Source organism: Rattus rattus, chromosome 1 (genome assembly GCF_011064425.1).
Source record: "Rattus rattus isolate New Zealand chromosome 1, Rrattus_CSIRO_v1, whole genome shotgun sequence".
Taxonomy (NCBI): domain Eukaryota; kingdom Metazoa; phylum Chordata; class Mammalia; order Rodentia; family Muridae; genus Rattus; species Rattus rattus.
The window spans coordinates 255,086,960-255,107,087 of record NC_046154.1 but is presented as its reverse complement, the minus strand read 5'-3'; the positions used below and the strand labels follow the sequence as shown (position 1 = coordinate 255,107,087).

Below are 20,128 nucleotides of genomic sequence, written 5' to 3'. Positions count from 1 at the left end.
TGAGTCAAGGTCTCCTTGTCCGCACACAATGTAGTGCCTTCCCACGTAGCCCCCTTGCTTGTCAGGGCTACAACCTGCCCAAGCTTTCTGTAATCACTTTAGCCACCTTCAGCTCTGCCCTCAGCCTGACAGGAAGGAGCCTGAGAAGGCCTCTTTACAGTTGAATCAGAGCACATCCTAGTCTGGTCGGAAGCCCCAAGCTACTCACCAGAGTTCCAAATAGGCCTCATGATGGGCACCATAGTGACCTGCAACTACCTCTCTCCTGGGACCTCACATCATCCTCTCTGGGCTTTCCTATCCATTGACTCGTTGCTCCTTGCATGAGCCTAGCTGGTTGCCTGCACTGCCAGGACAATCTCTGATCCAGTCTGCTCTGCGGGTTCAAACCTGAGCTCAACTCTCCCGCATCACACTTCCTTCTCCCCAGGCCGTTCGTGGCTACCAAGCAGGGTTCCAGACCCAGCTGGCCCAAGCTAAGCTTTCCCACTGCACCTGTCTCCGTTTTACCTTACCAGGTCTAACCTCAGCCACCATACCCAGTTTCCTACCCCCTCTCTACTGGAGATGGGGTTTTATGTTCGGGGCTCACAGAATGATGCCTGACACAGAGAACTCGGTGAATATTTGAATGCATTTTTCCCCATTTTTCCTTCGCACACTCAGTTGTCTGGCCAATGTAAGATGGTCAGCACGTGCCAGGCCATCACTTGCTTTCCAGCTGCCAGGATCCCCCCTGTCCCCGATCCTTTGACCTGAAGCATCACTCATCTTTGCCCATTTGAGGGCACTCAAATACCTCTCCTCCCAAAAGTCTCCCTCCCCCATGACACCCACAGATGGAAGAGCCACTCTCTGACTCCCTGACTCACCTTAGCCTGGTTCTTAGGTTCTGACTGATGACCTGCCTAAGGCCTGCCCACATGAGTAGTGGCTGCTGACTAAGTGGAATTTGCACTTTGTCTGCACCCCCTCTCACATACACACGTGCTCTCTCGCTCTCTCGCTCTCTCTCGTCTCTCTCTCTCTCTCTCTCTCTCTCACACACACTCTCTCTCTCTCTCACACACACACACACACACTCACATGCTCTCTCTCTCACACACACACACGCACACACACACACACTCACATGCTCTCTCTCTCTCTCACACACACACACACATGCACACCCCATACACTCACATGCTCTCTCACACACATGCACACACACACCACATGCTCTCTCTCCCACACACACACGCACACACACACCACATCCTCTCTCTCTCTCTCACACACACACATGCACACTCACATACACTCACATGCTCTCTCACACACACACGCACACACACACTCACATGCTCTCTCTCTCTCTCACACACACACATGCACACTCACATACACTCACATGCTCTCTCACACACACATGCACACACACACTCACATGCTCTCTCTCACACACACACACATATGCACGCACACGCACACACTTACATGCTCTCTCTCTCTCTCACACACACACACACACACACACACACACACACACACACACACACCGTCTCATCAGTAGCTATGAAATGAATTTCGTATTTTGTACTGGTGCTAATGTCTGAACACTGAGTGCTCCCTGACAATGCTAAGCAACGAGCCTATGGGAGGAGCCTGCTACAGATAACAGCAATGTTGAAAAAAGAGGGCAGACTGCAAGGCAAAGCCTTTCTTAAAGAGACAGGGTGACTGTCACCTAAAGGGACAGGAGCAGCAGTAGCTGCTTAAGAAAAGTGTGAACTAGAGCATGATGGCACGCACCTTTAGTCCCAGTGCTTAGAAGGCAGAGGCAGGTGGGTCTCCGTGAGTTTGAGGCTAGCCTGATCTATATATCAAGTTCCAGGACAGTCAGGAAGGAAGGAATGAAGGAAGGAATGAAGGAAGGAAGGAAGGAAGGAAGGAAGGAAGGAAGGAATGATGATACTTTTGCTATAAGATTCTTAATAGATACTGTATCAAACCAAGGTTCTCTAAAAGAACATAATTGATAGAACGATCTGTCTGTCTGTCTGTCATCTTTCTATCATCTATCATCTATCTATCATCTATCTACTAATCATCTATCTATCCATCATCTATAATCTAAGAATTATTTATCTATATATCAATCTATCTATCTATCTATCTATCTATCTATCTATCTATCTATCGATCATCATCTACCAATCTATCTTAAAGGGGACTTATTTGAGTGGCTTACACTCAGTCATGGTCTGAGTAGCCCAACAAGACTGTCTCCTGATAGAAAAAGGTCAAGAATCTAGTTGTCCAGAGACCGGGTGTTTCGGCGGTATCAATCTGGTGGCCGAGTTCCAGGGAACTCCTAAAGAGCTGTTAGTCTTCCGTCTACATTGGAACCCTGAAGGGGCAGGTTCTAACAGCTGCAGAGGAATGCCTCCCTAACAGGATGAATGAACTTGCCAGCCAGGAGGACAGGCAGGCAAACCCCCAAAGCTTCCTTCTTCCGTGTCCCTTTTTCTGGCCTGCCATTAGAAGGTGTGGACCAGACATAGGGTGGGTCTGACGGACTCAAATAATCCAGTCAAGAAAATACCTCACATCTGCTGTGCTCAGACGCTTGTTTTCAATTGATTCTAGAGGTGGTTCGCTGACAACCAAAAATAGCCATCACAGGCATCCTGCAGCCTCCTGGGAAGGGGCATGCTTAGGTTGCTCCCAGACATTCAAAGAACCAACAAGCAGTTGTGTAGTATCCTCAGTATCAACACCACTAAACATGTATATGGGGGGTCTTATACAGCAGTGTCCCAGTATGTCATAGAGAGCTTTTTAAAAGGGACTTAACATCTTTCGATTACTGAGCTATCCCTTCCATGAACATGGTATGCCCGTCTATTTACTTCGTTTACGATACGGTTTGCCTTCCTGTTACTGTGATACCTGGGAGAGGAAAGAGTTCACTTTGCCACTTCCGAGTCACACAATCCATCACCAGGGAAGTCAGGGCAGGAACTGAAGCAGACAACACAGAGGAAGGCTGCTAGCTAACTCACGCTTTGGCTTGCTCAGCTGGCTTTCTTATATGTTTTAGACCCACTTGCCTAGGAATGGTACCACCCACAGTGGGCTGGACCCTCCCACATCAATCATTAACCAAGACAATCTCTCAAACAAGCCCACAGTTCAACTTGACCAAGGCAATTGTTCAGTTAAGTTTCCCTCTTCCTAAGTGACTTTGGGTTGTGTCAAGTTGACAGTAAAAACTACCCAGGACAAACTATATTTAATTTCTTCCAACGATATCATCATGTTTCTTAGCAGGCACCTTGCATGTATTTCCCAAATTTATTCCTAGGTCTATGATATACGCTTTTAGCTTTTAATCCATTGTTACAATGGATTTCAAGGTTTGTAGAAAGGTGAGTAGGACATGGTTTCCATGCACCACTCCAGTTCTGCCAGTTCCCCTATTATTAAGGTGTTGCACTGGGGAGAGGAAATTTGTTACCTCACTGATCAGCCAAAATTGTCATATTAGTAGGTGAAGTCCCTAGTTACCACTGGAGATCACTGTTGGGCTGAATGCATTTTGTGGCTTTTGGCAACCATGCTGGCATGGCATCTACGATATGATTTAACACAGAGCCATCTCATTGCCCTAAAAGTATCCCACACACGCTCACTGGCACACTTCCTCCCTCTCCCCAGGACACTGCTGTTTTTACTGACTCCACACTCTTAGATGTGTGGTTGTAGTCTAATGGATGCCACTGGCCACAGCACCACAGGAGGAACTGTCCTCCTTCACTGACATCCGCAGTGTTTCAGGGGTAGCGTTTTCTCCTACATGCTTTATAATTTTTTTGTCTTACTCCAAATCTGTGACTTTACTTTTCATTTCCTAAGTGTCTTTTGATAAACAAAAGTTGACAACATTTTCCCAGGACGTATGAGTTTTATTTTTCTTGTCCTATTGCATTGTCTAGTGTTTACATGGCAATGCTAAAAACAACTAGATAATAGATTTCTGCCTAATTTTAAAGAGCTTTGAGCCTTTGCTGTTAGGTGGGAGGTATTTCCCAGATCCTGTCTCAGATTGAGGAGAGTCTATTTGCACTTTTCTCTTTGGACTTTGGTCTACTGCTTTACCTGTATTACAACTTTCTTCTTTATCCAATCAATATTTTGAATTACACTGATCTTTCTTCTTCATTCCATCAGTACTGTGAAATTCAGAGGTGGAAATTTTTCTTGATTTTTTTTTCAAATATTTTCCAAATACTTAAACACTCCATTTGCATTCTTATTGGCTCCTTGGCCATGTGGCTAAAACATGTTGTACTTCTGCATATTTCTGCATACTACTACATTTAATTTGATAATATTTGAATATAATTTTTACCTCTTTAATCTTCTTTTGTTTGTATGCTTGTTTGTTTTTGTTTTTTTTTTTAAGACAGTATTTCTCTATCTCTGGCTATCCTGGAACTCACTCTGTAGACCATTCTAGTCTTGAACTCAGACATTTGTAAGAGTGCTGGGATTAAAGTTGTCTGCCAACATGCCACTCGGATTTTTAAAATATATTTTTTAAATTTATTTTAATTTTAATTTATTTTATTTTATGGCTCTTTGCCTGCTTGTCTATGTAGCATGTGCATGAAGTTCCTACCCAGGCCAGAAGAGGGCATCAGGTCATCCGGAACTTGCATAAGACGGTTGTGAGCCACCATGTGGGTGTTTGGAACAGAAACTAGGTCTCCAGGCCCACTCTTCTTTCTTTTTTTCTTTTTTTTTTTTTTTTTCGGAGCTGGGGACCGAACCCAGTCTTCTTTCTTTTAAGAGCCTACTACCTGGAGGTATGAAGTGACTGCCTTCGCTCACTGGTTGAGCATTTATTTCTGTGTCCCTTTGAAGTTTGGACTTGTCACCCATACATTATCCTTTTCATCCCCCCTCCACCCCTTTCCCACTTTCATGTGTGTATGTGGTATGCATGTATGTTTTTGCTTGTGTGTGGGTCCATGTGTGTGCATGCCTGCTTGTGTATATATGTATGTTTTTGCATGTGCATGGGTCCATGTGTGGCAACCATCCTCCATTGCTTCTCTGCCTTTCCATTGAGGCAGGGTGTCTCAATTGAACTCAGAGCTCACCAATGTGGCTGGTCTCACTGGCTAGCCTGCTCTCCACTTTCTGAGGCTACCATGACAGCTGGGCTGCCACTCACAGCAGGCATTTATGTGGGATCAGGGGCTAGTGCTCCAGTCTTGCAGGGCAGGTACTCAAACCGCTGGGCATCTCCTCAGCCCCTTCCCTTTGCTCTTTTGAGGTGGTGAACAGCGTTGTGAATCCCTTTAATGTATGGAAGCTGCTTCCTCTGGCTTCACATGACAGTCACTTTCTCAGTGTGTGTGAGTAAAGGACCTCAGCACATGGCCAGGAGTGGCTGGCTGTTCTCCCACAGTTCCTTCCACGGTCCCCTCGGACATCACCACTGGCTTCCCCTCTCATTTACTGTGGCACACGCATCTCCCTGGGACTGCTCCTCTGCCATTCATTATAATATTTTAGTGTACAGAATACTGGACTTAGGTCACATTTCACCCACATATAATTATCCTTCGCTCGTCTCCTCACCACACTCCCCGCCCCTTGCACTTGCCTCTGACCCCGAATGTTCCTTCTCCGTCCATGTCATGTATGTGCTTAGATCCTGACTCACTCCTCTGGTGAGGGGAAATATGGGCTATTTTGCCTTTCTAGCCATCCCACTAATTTCTCTTGCTCTTTCAACCTCATTCTTTCCCCTGGAGCTCCCTGTGACTTCCATATCATATATGCTTTATGTTTTTTTTTTTTTTTTTTGGTTTTTTTTTCGGAGCTGGGGACCAACCCAGGGCCTTTGCTTCCTAGGTAAGTGCTCTACCACTGAGCTAAATCCCCAGCCCCATGCTTTATGTTTTTAAATATAGACCCCGCATGAGAGAAAGCAGCAGCATCTGCCTTTCTGGGTCTCATTTCACTTGCACAATAATTTGTTGTTGTTGTTTTGTTTTGTTTTGTTTGAGACGGGCTTTCCCTTTGTAACCCTGGCTGTCCTGGAACTCTCTATGTAGACCAGGCTGGCCTCAAACTCACAGAGATCCACCTGCCTCTGCCTCCCAAATACTGGGATTAAAGGCGTGCACTGCCACCACCACCACTACTACCAGGTTTACACAGTGATTTTTTTAGTTCCGTACATTTTCTGACAAATGGCAAGATTCCACTCCTCTTTGTGACTAAATAAAACTCCTTTGCCTGTATGCCTCCCATTTCTTTATCCACTCATCTGCTGATGGGCCTCTAGGGCAAGGCTGATTCCTCATCTTGGCTGCCGTACATAGTGCCAAAATAAATGTGGCTGTCCAAGCGTCTCTGAGGTATACTGCCTGAGAGTCCTTCCTGTGTTTAGCTGGACCATGCACACACGCACACACACACAGGCACGCACACAGCAATTCTATTTTTAGTTTTGGAAATACCTCCACACTGGTTCCCTCAATGGCTGGCCCAGCCTACACCTCCACCAACACTGTGTGACTTGCTCTTGCCTCACAACCTCGCCAGCACTTAATGTTGTTTGTTTTCTTCCTGAAGCCACTCTGACTTGAATTGGATGAGACAGAAACTCGATACAATTCTGATTAACATTTCCCTGATGGCTAAGGATGGTGGATGGGTTTTGCACATCTGTGGCGACCTCCTCTTTTTCTTTCCCCGTTTTGTGAAGTGTATCACGTGCATTCATCAGCGGACCATGAGGGGACCGTGCAACTACATGTTAGCTATCTGTGCATGATCTCAAGGAGAGGGGCTCAGACCTAATCACAGAGTGACTTTGAAACTGGCCAGGAATCATGAACACTGTCTCTCCTTCCTCTCTCCGCTGGGACCAAAAGCCATGACATTCCCCACCTTCTGCTTCTTCCCACCCCTGCCTTCTCCATTCATTCACACCCTAAGAAGAGAGCATGCTAGCTCTCCCCTAACACTGGACTCATGCAGGGAAGGGGCAGCTGCCATACTAGGCCATAACAATAACTGTGAACACCTCACCCCTGCCGTGCAAGGCCACTACCACATCAGCTTCTGATTATTGGCATGACCAGTCACAGCCTCTCTCTTTGGCCATTACTAGCTCCCCCTGCCAGGTCCACATTTAAGGAATAACGGTGACCTCAAAGTCCCACACTTCCCCAAGGGAGGGTCAGCTTGGAGGTGGTTTGCATCCCTGAGTCCAGACCTTCTCGTCTTGTTCTCTCTCATGGCAGATGGTTCTGCAGTGAGCTCAGGGTGTGGGTGTGTGTGGGGTGTCTTGGGAACAGTTGGTCTGTGTTCCTTACAGAAATGTTCAATATCAACTCACTATCCCTTAGAGATGGGTGTAATTTGCAAATGAGTCACCAACAATAAGGTTAAAGCAAGTTTGTAGTGGTAGAGGTTAGGCCTAAGGCAAAGTCACAGACATCTTCATCAAAGTGGGGAAACACAGGTCTTGGGAGATGGCTCAGCAGTGGACAGGCTAGCTGTGCAAGCATGACGACCCAAGTGCTATCCTCAGAACCACATAAAAAGCGGGATGCAGTGGGGCCTGTTGTTAATGCCTGCACTCCGGTGGTGAAGGAGGTAGAGACAAGAGAACCCTGGATAGCTTTCAGGCCAGCTAGCTTGGAACACACACTTTACAGGCACTCATAAAAGAAGCCCTGTCTCCACAAAGTGGAAGGCCAGAACAGACTCCCCACAAAGTTGTTCTCTGACCTCCACATGTGTTCCCTCACACACATGAATGTGCACACACATATACATAGACACGCATACGCACTACATAACATTAAAGCAGAAATGTGGCTGCAGACCGAGAATGGATGCTTTCTGAAGCAAAAGGAAGCAGGGCCGCCCTGGCGGGTTATGGGGCTGCGGCCATCATGAATGCTAGAGAACCAAGGACATGCATAGGCATGTGGCTCTGCTGGGTGATTCAGACATCTACCTCCTGGGTCAGGAGAAACCCCTATCCTTGGAGCCCACAGCTTGTACTCCAGAATACTACTCCAGAGACTAAGATGGCGGCCGTCCTGAGACCTAGGGTGGACGCACAGGGCCCTCTTGAGCTGCCTCAAAGGGAGAACTCTAACTCCTGCTGGCTGTAAGCTGAGATGCTGCAGGGAATGTGGCTGAGGTGAAGGCAGAGGAGAGCCAGGGACAGGCGGTGTGGGAGAGAGAAGTAGAGAGGTTGGTGTCAATGGCAGTGGGGCCGCTAACCAAGGGATCAAACATTAGCTGACGTCTAGCAAGAAGAAAGGGATCTGGTAGGTTTCCCAAACCTCCAAGAACTGTAGATTGAGGACAGATGGGGTTCACTCTGTGTAAATGACACATCTTAACAACCTGGTTCTAAAGGAAAAACTAAACCCCTCAGATCCACCTCACTGCCTGGGTTCCCACGCACACAAGCGGGCAACCAGGGTGCCCTGTCCAGAAACATCGGTGACCGGCTCTGCTTCCACGTGATCTAATGAGCTCACGATCTCCCAGGTACAATATAGATGTCCTCCCCGTGCCCCAAACTCACCAAGCAAATCAAGGAGTGGCCTTGGCTCACACCCATCTTAGATTCTTCTAGCAAACAGGCCTGGATGAGAGGCTTATATTTGTCTAAGGACAATTTACATCCCGCAGACCAATCGAGCTGAATGGAGTGGAGCCTGCTGTACCCCAAAGTCGGTTCTTACCCTCCCAGGGTCCAACTCAGGAAGCCACTGACCTATTGGCCGGAGGAAGATGGTCACTGCTCTGAGGCTGCTGGACCCATCCACAACAGGAAGGGGACAAGCAGGCGTGGTGATTAAATGGGCAACGCTTCCTGAATATCGGTCATTAGACTCCTGATTAGAGTTAATAATCACCTAAGATTAGATCCCGCCAGCCGATGTGGGTCAAGAGGAGTTTAGCTCAGCCCATAATACTTCTGAGATCACAACGAAAAGACCTGAAAGTGGGTTCCGCGGATTCATGAATTTTTACCGAGTCTACTTTTCCTTCGACTTCCTTTAGCTAAGGGAAATTCCAAATTCCAGGACAAACGTGCTCTGCTCTGCTGAGCGGAGCCACTGTTAAGCCCCGTGCTTGCATCTCTGAGGGTTCACTAGACCCTCTCTGCAGGGTCCTTCCACACCACAGGTCAGGGTTCATTACCCAGCTGCCCCTCCTTGTAGCCCGGGAGAGGGACTGCAAAAGTGAAGGGAAGGGCGGTCCCTAGAGTTCCTTACTGCTTGCTCCACACACGGGACAGAGCCTGGCACCGACTGGATGCAATAAATATCTGTTGAATAAATAAATGAACCTAGGAACAAGTGACTGCTAGACTCTAAGGAGGCAGAATGAGTAGAAGCAGAGATTCAAATAGTCTCTGAGCATATGATGGGCAAGAATCCTGTATCCAGGGAGAAGGCTTGGTAGTAATGTGCCTGTCGCACAGGCACGAGGACTGATCCAGAGCAGGGATCCTCAGCTCTGGATACACACAAAATCTAGGCACAGAGGCATGTGTCTGCATCCCCAGCAGGGGCAGACATAGTGGCCTCCTGAAGCTCCTTGGTAAGTCGATCTCACAAATCAATAAGCTCTAGATTCCGAGAGAGATTCTGTCTCAAAAAGTAAGGTATAGAGGACTAGAGAGATAGCTCAGCAGTTTCCCAGCGCCCACACTGGGCAGCTTACAGTGCTCAAAACCCCAGCTCCAGGGACTCCAGTGCCTCTGACATCTAGGGGTTCATACATGTGGATCACACACATACACACACACATGCATACACACACAAGCATACACACACATACACATACAAGCATGCACATACACAGGCACACACAGGCACACACAGATTAAAAACAAAATAAATGGAATTAAGTAAGGTGGTGGGCAATCATAGAAGATACTCGGTGTTGACTTCTGGCTTACACACACACACACACACACACACACACAAAGTACACACTACATAGGCGTTAACCTCTGGGTTACACACACACACACACACACACTTGCACACACACACACACAATTTCAAGGAGAATCATGAAGACTTAGGAAGGAAGTAGCATTGGATCAGCCTTGAAGAAATCTCAGACAGATAGAGTGCACTGGTTGCTACCAAGCTGAGTGGAGCATGAGCAGAAGTCTATGGCGTCTTGCAGCTACCGGGGTCTCAGGGAGAGCCACTTACTTCAGCTTACATGGGAACAGACATACCACACACACAGGCATACATACACACACAAGCACATATGCACACGTACAAGCACATATGCACATACATGCACATACGTGCACGTGTACACTCACATGCATGTGCACATGCATGCTTTGACAGGAAGGCACCTGACATTCTGTCCAGAGGCTCAGGGAGGAGCCTAAGAAGGAAGTCTTCAGCTGAGATCTGAAGGGAACAAACGCTGGGGGTAAGGGAGGACCTGGAGGATCCATGTCTTCTTCATCTATGGAAGAAGCAAAGAGTGAGAAAAGAACTAGAAGATGCCGGAGTAGTAAACGTCAGTCCTGGGAAGTCTTGGCTGTGCCTTTCTGGTCACCACTAAAAATGCATGAGAGTCTGATGAAAGAGCTGATGGGTAGTTAGAGAGAGTTAAGGCAAGCCAGCATCTATACAGCTCTTACAGCCTGCCAGGCAGAACCATCTGGGAAAAGCACTGGCATTCATCTCATTGATGGACAAGGAAACTGAGGCATAGGCCAAGTGAAAGCTACTAAATGCTGGGAGAGGACCCTGAAGCTTGTCCTGGCTTGTCTCCCTCAGTCCAGCCCCAGTAGGGGCAGTCAATGAGATGGGGGAGGGGGCGGAAAGCAAGGAGAGGGAAGAGTTCAGGGTGGCTCAGAATAAGACACAGAGCTTGAGGGTCACAGCAAGCTCACAAAGGAGGCTTGAATTTGGAGTTCTGAGACGGACGGCAAACTGCAGGGGCCTGGCAAAAGGACTGGCAGAGTCCAGGGGACTAGCCCTGAGGATTCTGAAAATCACTAAGTCCGTGTTATCGGGCTTTTTGGTAATTTACCTTTATATGTCTAAATAAGATGCTCTCAGAAAAACTGGGGTGTGAATGTGTTCATCTTATGCCACAATGCATCTCCCCAGGTCTGGTTTTCAATCACCCCCTTATCTTCCTGAGGTTTCACTCTCGAAGAGTCTCTACCAAACCTCCTTCCACATGTGGGCAGGTAATGTTTTAAAATACCTACCAGAAGATGCTTTCTCCCATCCGGAAAGCCCCCTCTAAGTTCATTCTTTCCTCCAAAGGTCACAATTCATTGTAGGATTGTACTTTCTCAGTCAAGGAAGTTCTGCTGGGAGTCTTCCTTCTGGTTCCCGCGTCTCCAAGTCTCTGCCTCTATTGCTTTTGAGATTATCAGCTGCCCTTGAGCATGGTTAAACATTCACCTTCATTAGACTTCTGCCCTAGACACTAAAAGCTACCTTTATTAGATTCATCCAAGTAGAGAATAGGGCAGGGGAAAAGTTGATAATGTTTGGTCTGTAGACTAAAAGAAAGCCGCACATGTATCTCTTTTCCTTCTGAATCCTGCTAAGTTCCCTGCCTGCCGGCTCCAAGCCTGGAATCCTGCAAGGAACCTCCTAGTGGGAAGCCATCCACCTGAGACTTCCTCTGTCATCTCTGCCATCCACATGGCTAAGAACAACCTTCCTGGTAGCCTCCACTTACCAGCCTGGATGTACACTCCCGACTCCACTCTCATGGTCCCATCTGGGTTCCAGGTCCGGTGGCAAGGGTGGGTGCCCTCTGTCCACCACCTGCAGTTCACCCTCTCATTGTTCACCTTATCCTGCCCACTTCTGCTTTGGCTAACGCCCAAGACACCGCCAACCTTTCCACCCTACATCCCCTTTGTTGTTGCTGTTTAGCCCATGCCATTGGAGAACTAGCAACAATCCACCTGCCTTAGATGCCCAAATGTGAATTACAGGCGTGTGCTGCTGTACGTGGCTTGGTCCCATGCTGATCACTGGCACATGAGCTCTCCCAACTCTGCCTTTCAAAGAGCCTTGGCTCTGCATACATTTAGACCACTCAGACTCCTTTCTTTGCTGCATGCTTCCTTCTCAAGCCTCCTTTCTTCCTGGGTCTCGTGCACCTACACATCTTCGCACAATCGAACTTTTCTAAGAGTGACATTCCTCCGTCAATGCTCCGCACTGAATGCAGCAGGCCAGGCTTGTCTCTATGACTTCAAAACAACAGAAATAGGATGTCTTTCCTAATGGAAAACACGCTGGACAAAGGGACATTTTTGGAGAAGGGATAATGGAGATCACAATCTGAAATTTCAAGGACTTCAGGTTCCCGCTTGGGAAGCAGCAAGCAGGGAAAGTGAGCCAAGCTTCCCCTGCCTGCATCTGGCAACATCTGCAGTATTTTTCAAAGTATGTGGATGTGGGGGTGGGGTAAGGGGACAATGATAATACTTGAGCAAAATGCTTCCCTAAACTGTGAGGTCCAAGGGCACGGCAGCCCACACACTGCAAGGCTGATTTCCATGGTCAATAACTTTCACCTACTCAGACATGATCCCCACTGCAGCCAAAGTTCAAAGTCCTCAGGACAGATTATTCTCTAAAGCATCACTCTTTATGCACGGGAATAGAACGTGAGGGGATGCAGAGTAAGACCCCGCCTCGGTTATCGAACTATGCCATGGAATCTGGACTGCATCAGGGCAGCTCGTGAGTCCAGACATCCAGAGAGCAGGGCTCGTGCATTGGCAAACCATTAGACACCCACGCAGAAAAGCCACCGAGAAGACACAGCTAAAACTCGTCCAGATAAAACCTGTCTGCATTTAGCCTGGTGGAGACGGGAAAATGTCTGCTTTTGGGACAGTGAGATTTGTCTGCTGCTGTGTGAATGGATTGTACATGTCCACAAGCCATCCCGTCTCACTGTGAATGCTCACATAAAGCTGGCTGCTACTGTCTCGGTGTGTTTCCGAATTGGGCACGTCTACCCATCCACCTCTCATTACTAGGTCTCTCCCTTGATACTGGCTGCTTGTCGCCCCAGAGTAGTTATCAGATAGACACAGACTTGTTCAGTTACGGATGGCTGTCAAAAGCCCGAGGGCCCCCTCACTCTGACCTTACCCTAATCTTGAGCCATTCACAAGTTTCAGAGACCTTTGGGACAATTAACCATTCTGCGCTCTACCCCTGACTCCCAGGATCCAGAAGGATGCTTTTTCAAAGGCTTCCTTGTGTTCTCCAAGCAGCAAGTGGGAAGTAAGGGGATCCATTTGGAAGTGCTCGTTCCCCTCTTATTTCCAAATTTCTTAACACCCAGCAAAATAAAAGCAGTCTGAGGGGTGTTAACTCAATTTCCCCAGTTTCTCCTGAGAATATACATCCCATGCAAGACCCTTGGCCCCTTAAATGCAAACACTTCAGGACTTAGATGGTTTGGCTGGCGGCTCAAGCACTGACTGCTCTTCCAGAGGACCTGGATTTGATTCCCAGCACCCACATTGTAGCTCACAACCATCTGGAACTCTAGTTCCAGAAGATCAAATGACCCCCTCTGACCTCCATGGGCACTAGGCATACATGTAGGCAAAACACTCATACATTATAAAACAACAACAACAACAACAATACATGTCCCAAACCACAAAACTTTACCCACATTTCATTATAAGGCACGTGTTTGGCATCTGAATCCATGGTTGGTCTTGAAGTTTAAAAAAAATAGCATTTTATTTAAACAGATCTTCAGACTTTCTCGTTTTTTTTTTTTTAAAAAAAAGTCTATTTCATACACGCTAGCTCCCACATCTTGTGATAATTGCAAACACACTGTTTTGACGGCAACCATCACACCTTAACCCTGCTGCCATGGGAACTACATCCTGGGCGTGAGGGAGCTGCCAGCTGTGGAGATGGGCCCCACAGTGGAGACGAAGGACCAGCATTTGCTGGCTCTGAGATGCTCGCCCTTCCAAATAAGCGCTCCCACACACGAGGGTACGCGGCAGAGAGTTCTTGCTGATCTCAATTCCACCAACCATTTATATATTCAATAAGATTCTACAAGTTCCTACGAAACCTACGGTGCTAGCAGATCAACGGTGAACAGATCCAGACCCTCCACCCCAATCCTCCCTGTCCCTACCCTGGCTTTCAGTAATCCAGGCTCATTGAGAGAGGCGGACTCTCCAGGAGTTGTAGTGCCAGACAGTACCTAGGCATGAGTTCCAGTAAGCTGCAGAAGGCTGCCTTTTAGTAGGTGTCTTAGGGTTTCTATTGCTGCCATGAAACACCGTGACCAAAAAGCAAGGTGGGGAGGAAAGGCCTTACTTGGCTTACATATCCACATTGCTGTTCATCATCAAAGGGAGTCAGAAGTGGGACTCAAACAGGGCGGTACCCTGGAGGCAGAGGTCATGGAGGGATGTTACTGACTGGCTTGCTCCTCATGGCTTGCTCAGCCTGCTCTCTTATAGAACCCAGGACCTCCAGCCCAGGGATGGCACCACCCACAATGGGCTGGGCCCTCCCCCCATTGATCACTAATTGAGAAAATGTCTTACAGCGGGGTCACATGGAGGCATTTCCTCAAGGGAGGCTCCTTCCTCTCTGATGGCTCTAGCTTGTGTCAAGTTGACACACAAAGTCAGCCAGGACAGAGGTTTCCCCAGTGTGGTGTGGTCTAATGGGTATCTGACCGTTCGACGTCGCCCAGTTACATCATCTACATATGCACTGGGTCACACTCATAGCTATCCTGGTAAACACATGGCCCACTGGCCATAGATCGGACACTCGGGATGCATGGGAGTGAGAAGACGTGGCAAGACTTGTCTGTCACCACCAAGTCCTGGGGTCACATTCTAAGCTAATGGGGATCACTTATGATAATTGTGATAATCTTACTGATAGAACCTTCTCCTTTACCCGTGTTTCAAACTGAAATCTCATGGGAGATTATGGGAGGGTAGCGAGGGGGTCCCTTTCTCAAACTCTCTGAGAACTCAAAAAGCCTTGGCAGCAACAAATTGGCTTGGGGACACAGGTGTCCCGGATCCCAAGCTGCTCTGACAGCTCCCTCATGGATCCAGCGTTCTCAGCCACTGCTTCTCAACCCCTCAAAGGTGATCTACAGAGGAAATGAACTTTCTGCTGAGAAACAGCAGCCTAGGGACTTGGACAGAAGAAGTCTGTGGCCTGGCAGGTGGCAGCTGAGAGGCGGGGTACCCAAATGTCATAACAAAATGATATCACACCTTTCTTGCATCTCCAATGCAAACTTTCCAGCGTGCCTTCACCCTATGCAGATCTCAAACCAGCTCAGCTCAACTAGGAAGACTCTGCCTAGGAGTCACCAGGTTCACCGTGTCTCGCCGGACACCACAGTCACGACGTCTTGATGCTCAGCCACTGAGGACTGCAGAGGCAAAGTGCGCACGCACTCGTGTACACACACGCGCGCACACACACGCGCGCGCGCACACACACACACACTCCTTTGGAAAATGAGTACATTCATACAACAGCGTGGAAACTCACATGCACAGAACTCTTTTCTGCGGGGAAATCCAAGGCACATACGAAATAGCAATGCTCTCAAGGGAGAGGCAAGCTCTGTTAGCCTAGCATTTCTCTCAGGAAGCTCCTGCTGAAAACCCAATTGCAGCCTGGGGCACACCTCAGCACAGCTCATGCTGTGAACTTGCAATCCCAGGCTTGATGTTCAACAACCCGACCAAAGCAGAAACCCCACAAACCCCCTCTTATCACCAACTCGCAGATTTAAACTCTGTGCCTAATTCTCTAAGGGCATGGTCCTAGAGAGTCTAGCTTGTTCGATGCGTTAAAAAGGCTGAAGCCACAGACATGGCAAATGTTTGTCCCATTTATAGAAATTATAGCTTACTAATTAATTTATTGATTGGTTAATTAATTTATTTATGAGACAGTTCCTGGTTGGCCTGGAACTCACTATGTAGACCAGGCCCTCGAACTCACAAAGATCCACCTGCCGACACTTCCAGAATGCTGGGATTAAAGGCGTGCCACACCATGTCAGTAAAACTATAGCTTTTAAAACAGTGCCTGTCAAGCCGCCGAAATCAGAAATAAAAACAGGGACCCTCTCCCTTCCACCACCCAAAGCAAACATTCAATAGGCAGCAACCTTAGCTGTGATATCACCCAGTTAAGGCAAGCAGCGGCCGCCAGGAACGTCATCCCACACAGAGGCTGTGCGAGCACACGGGGTGGGGTGGGGGAGATTTGTTGTAGTTAAAATTTATTGACAACAAGTAAAGACACATTTCAACCAATGTTTCAGTAAAATCTTCTCCAACGATATTATAAAAACACAAAAAGTCATAACATTAAAAGGGGGATGGGGTCCTTAGTCACAAAAGGGTATGACACCCGTTCTCATGCTCAGTTTCTTCATCTTTTAACCATCAGGAGGATAGTTATGAATTTCTCTCTTTTTTTGTTTGCTTTATTTTTGTTTTTGTTTTTTTTAAGAGAGGGTCTCATTGGCCAGCCCAAAACTCTCTGTGTAGACCAACTGGCCTTGAACTCACAGAGAACCTCCTGCTTCTGCATCTGCCTCCGGAGTACAAGGATTAAAAGAATGTGTCACCATGCCTGGCTATTGATTTGTTTTTGAGACAAGGTTCTCACGTAGCCTGGCATAGCCTCAAAGGTATCATATGTTTTTGTCTCCCCTGCCTCTGTCTCCACAGTGCCGGGATCACAGGCATGGACTGCACTGCACCTGGTTTATGAGGGGCTGAGGATCAAACCAAGGGCCTTGTGCACGATAGGCAAGCCTTCCATCAATGGAACCACAGCCCTAGCCCTCACGTTCATTTCTTTCTTCTTCTCCCCACCCCCAAGACAGGGTTTCTTGGTGTAGCCCTGGTTGTCCGGGAACTAACTCACTCTGTAGACCAGGCTGGCCTCAAACTCAGAAATCCACCTGCCTCTGCCTCTGCCTCTGGAGTGCTGGGATTAAGGGCATGCACCACCACCACCTAGCTTCAAGTTTCCTCTAATTCTAGCACGGAAATCAGTCTCATAGCAAGTTCATAGCTCTCTTGTTTAGGAATGGCATAGTAGCCTCTGCCCCAGGAAGCTATGCAATAAGCATGAATCAAATGAATGAATTATATACTAACATATGTCTATATATTCATTGGCTAAATACCGTATGTAGACCTAGTGAGTTATTAGACACGGACTTGAGGCAAAAATATGTTGTTTCTCACATTCACATGAAAATATTTTTCTCAACTTAATAGTTAATAAAACAGATTAGAAACATGCTTTCTCTTCTCTCATTCTCTTCCCACCCCTTACATACATACATACACATAGACACACATACATACACACATAGACACATGCATATACACATATACACCGAGACACATAACACACATACACACATTGACACATACACACACATACAAACACATATACACATTGACACATACACACACATACACATACATATACACACATATACACTCATACACACATGTACACACACATACACACACACACTTTTTAGAACTCTGTTTCTAGGCTTGACAAACATCAGTTAAACAGAACTACTTCAGCCTTCAGTACTTGGGAGGCTGAGGTAGGAACATAAAGAGTTCAAGGCTAGCCTTTGGTACACAGCAAGTTCCAGACTAGCACAGGCTACGTAGCAGGCTCCTGCCCTCCTAACAAACTCTATGAGTCTGGTGTGTTTCCATACATGTTTAAGATGTTGGAAAAGAGACACTTTGCTTTCTACGGTCAGTTCATGTATCATAGGCCCACCGACTCCGGGTTTTCACATGGTCACCAAGTAATGTTCATCTGGCTGTTTCTTGGGGACCATCCCTGCGCTAGCTAGTGATGAAACTAACCAACTACTTAGTCTAATTGATATGAAGACAGCCAAGAGACAGTCTTCCAAGTCAGTTTATAGCCAGATGCAATAACACCTCTCTTTCTAAACTACACTGAAGCAAGCTTGTCACAAAGAAATGAAGTTCCCAGGAAAAAAACACATTCCACCAGTACTGAAATGTGGACCACCCATTTACCTGGCTTCCCTGAGAAGACATTTACTATTTCACCACAAAATAGCTACTACCCCTGTTGCTAGTCTGAAGTACAACATATGACAGCGTTTACAATATTCCAGACTGAAAGCCGTCTGTCAACCCCTCTTACCTGTGATGACAACGTCTTGTGTCCTGAGCTTGACCAGTCAGTCACAAATGTCAGTTCACAGGGAAGGCAGGGCCTTGAACTTCAGTCTTGGCTATAGAACGTTAAGGAAGGAACCAGTTACAATATGTTCTCTGGATCCCCCCCAACTCTCCACCACCTTGGGAAAGTCACTGTGACCCTGTTGCCTGCAACCACCACAGTGTCCAGGGTCGCCCAAGAAAGTTCTGTGCTCCTCCCCCAGGAAGAGCTAGGAGAGGAGAGGCCTTTCCTAAGAGGAAGGGAGTGGGCTGGGGTTGGGGGTGGGTGAGCAACCCAGTGGCAGAGTGCCCCCCCTCCAAAGACATTATATATCACTGTGGATTTTCCTTAGAATCCTAACATTCTCTCCGAGAAAAAAAAAAAAAGTTTGGGAAAGGAATGGTGCAGTTATTCTAGGCTAGTTGGAGAGGTACTAGGGCAGAATCACCCTCCCGGACTAACACACAGACACTCCCGGCTCCCTTTATCCATAGCAGGTCAGCCGCGCAGGCACTGCACAGAGTACAGACTAAAGCTGGCCCCACGCAGGACCGGCTGTGGCACTGGGCTCTGGAGGGCAGAGACATAGGGGTAGCTTTGGCATCGTCTCTACCGTACTGCTGGGGCCTGCTCACATCGCCCCACTAAGGTCAGGCTCAATGAGGAAACTGGTGTTCAAAGCGAGTCGGCTGAACCCACCGGTGTTCCTCCAGATCCCCAGCAGTGGCTAGACTCAGTGACTGCAGAATCAGTCTGTCCCGGGGCCTCGAGTTACCTCACCTCTAAGATCCCCGAGGGTCTCAGGAAACGCCTCCCGGTGAGTTACGCCCAAATGCACCACGCTGTGGGAAGGGAGCGCCCCGATGTCCCCGCCCGTGTGCCCTCCCCTCAAGGGGACAACCAGAGGACCCAGCGTCACTTCAGTTCCAGGACTCCACGAACCCTCCAGCCCACAAAACAGCTGCGAACGCCAATGTTCAGAGCCGGCGCACGGCGCTCAAGGGGACTCGAAGTAGCGGACAGTTCCAGGGGCCCCGAAAGTCGCACGCGTGTGCCCTTCCTAGAGTGTGCCCTCGCCAGTGGCTGTGGGTCTCCAGACCCGCGCCCCTGGTCCACGCGCATGCGCCACCGAGCCCCTCCCCTCCCTGTCCACCCACCTCACTGTCCCGGGACAGGGGACGCCTGGCTCCCGTCCTCGCGCGTGCCCTCCCGCCCCTGGGCACCTGAGGCTGCGCTCCGCCTGCGGGTCCGCAGGGCCAGCGCGCCGGGGTAGGCGGCGCCAGGAGGGGCTCGAGCGGCTGTCTCCGCCCCCGTCACCCCTGTCGTGGGGCCGCAGCGTCCGGGGCCCCTGCCCGGCACCGCCTACGCGCGCCCGTGCCAGCCGCGCCCCCACGACACGCGCCGCCCCTCGGACGTCCCCTGCGGGGTCCCGCGGCGAGGTGACCGCCCCGGAAACCCCGCCCCCTAGGCCGGGGCCGCGGCTCAGAACGAGACACACCCCCCGGACGGCAGCTTCTGATTGGCGGCTGCTGTGAGGGCGGGGCCTAAGAGGCCCTGGGCAGTTCTCCTCGATGCCCATTTAGTGCCTCGGGGCTGGGGCATCTGTTGGTAAACTGAGGCTGGCTAGGTGAAGGGACTGCCCAAGGTCACTCGACGAGCGAGACAGCCTGTGGGAAGGGCGCGCTCGCCCGGGCGAGCGCGCCCTTCTGCTCCCAGCCCTGCGCACCGGCCAGGACTGAAGTTCAAGGCTGCGGGTCTGGTAGAGCTTCCCGCCGGGTGCCCTCGGTGAACTGGTCTAGATC

The 20,128-nt window shown here is 48.8% G+C and overlaps 1 protein-coding gene across 6 annotated transcripts in view; it reads right to left on the bottom strand.

Moving 5' to 3' along the window:
- The window catches only part of Ppara (peroxisome proliferator activated receptor alpha), a 63,751-nt gene extending 44,038 nt beyond the window's left edge, over positions 1 to 19,713 (bottom strand). For 3 of the 6 annotated variants that reach the window (XM_032919060.1, XM_032919101.1, XM_032919092.1), the window contains exons 1-2: positions 19,102 to 19,474; positions 18,309 to 18,399 (exon numbers count right to left, since the gene is read on the bottom strand). The gene's annotated coding sequence lies outside the window, so the exon portion shown is untranslated. The other 3 variants (XM_032919067.1, XM_032919076.1, XM_032919083.1) reach the window with 3 other exon arrangements.
- Positions 19,714 to 20,128: the final 415 nt, after the last annotated feature.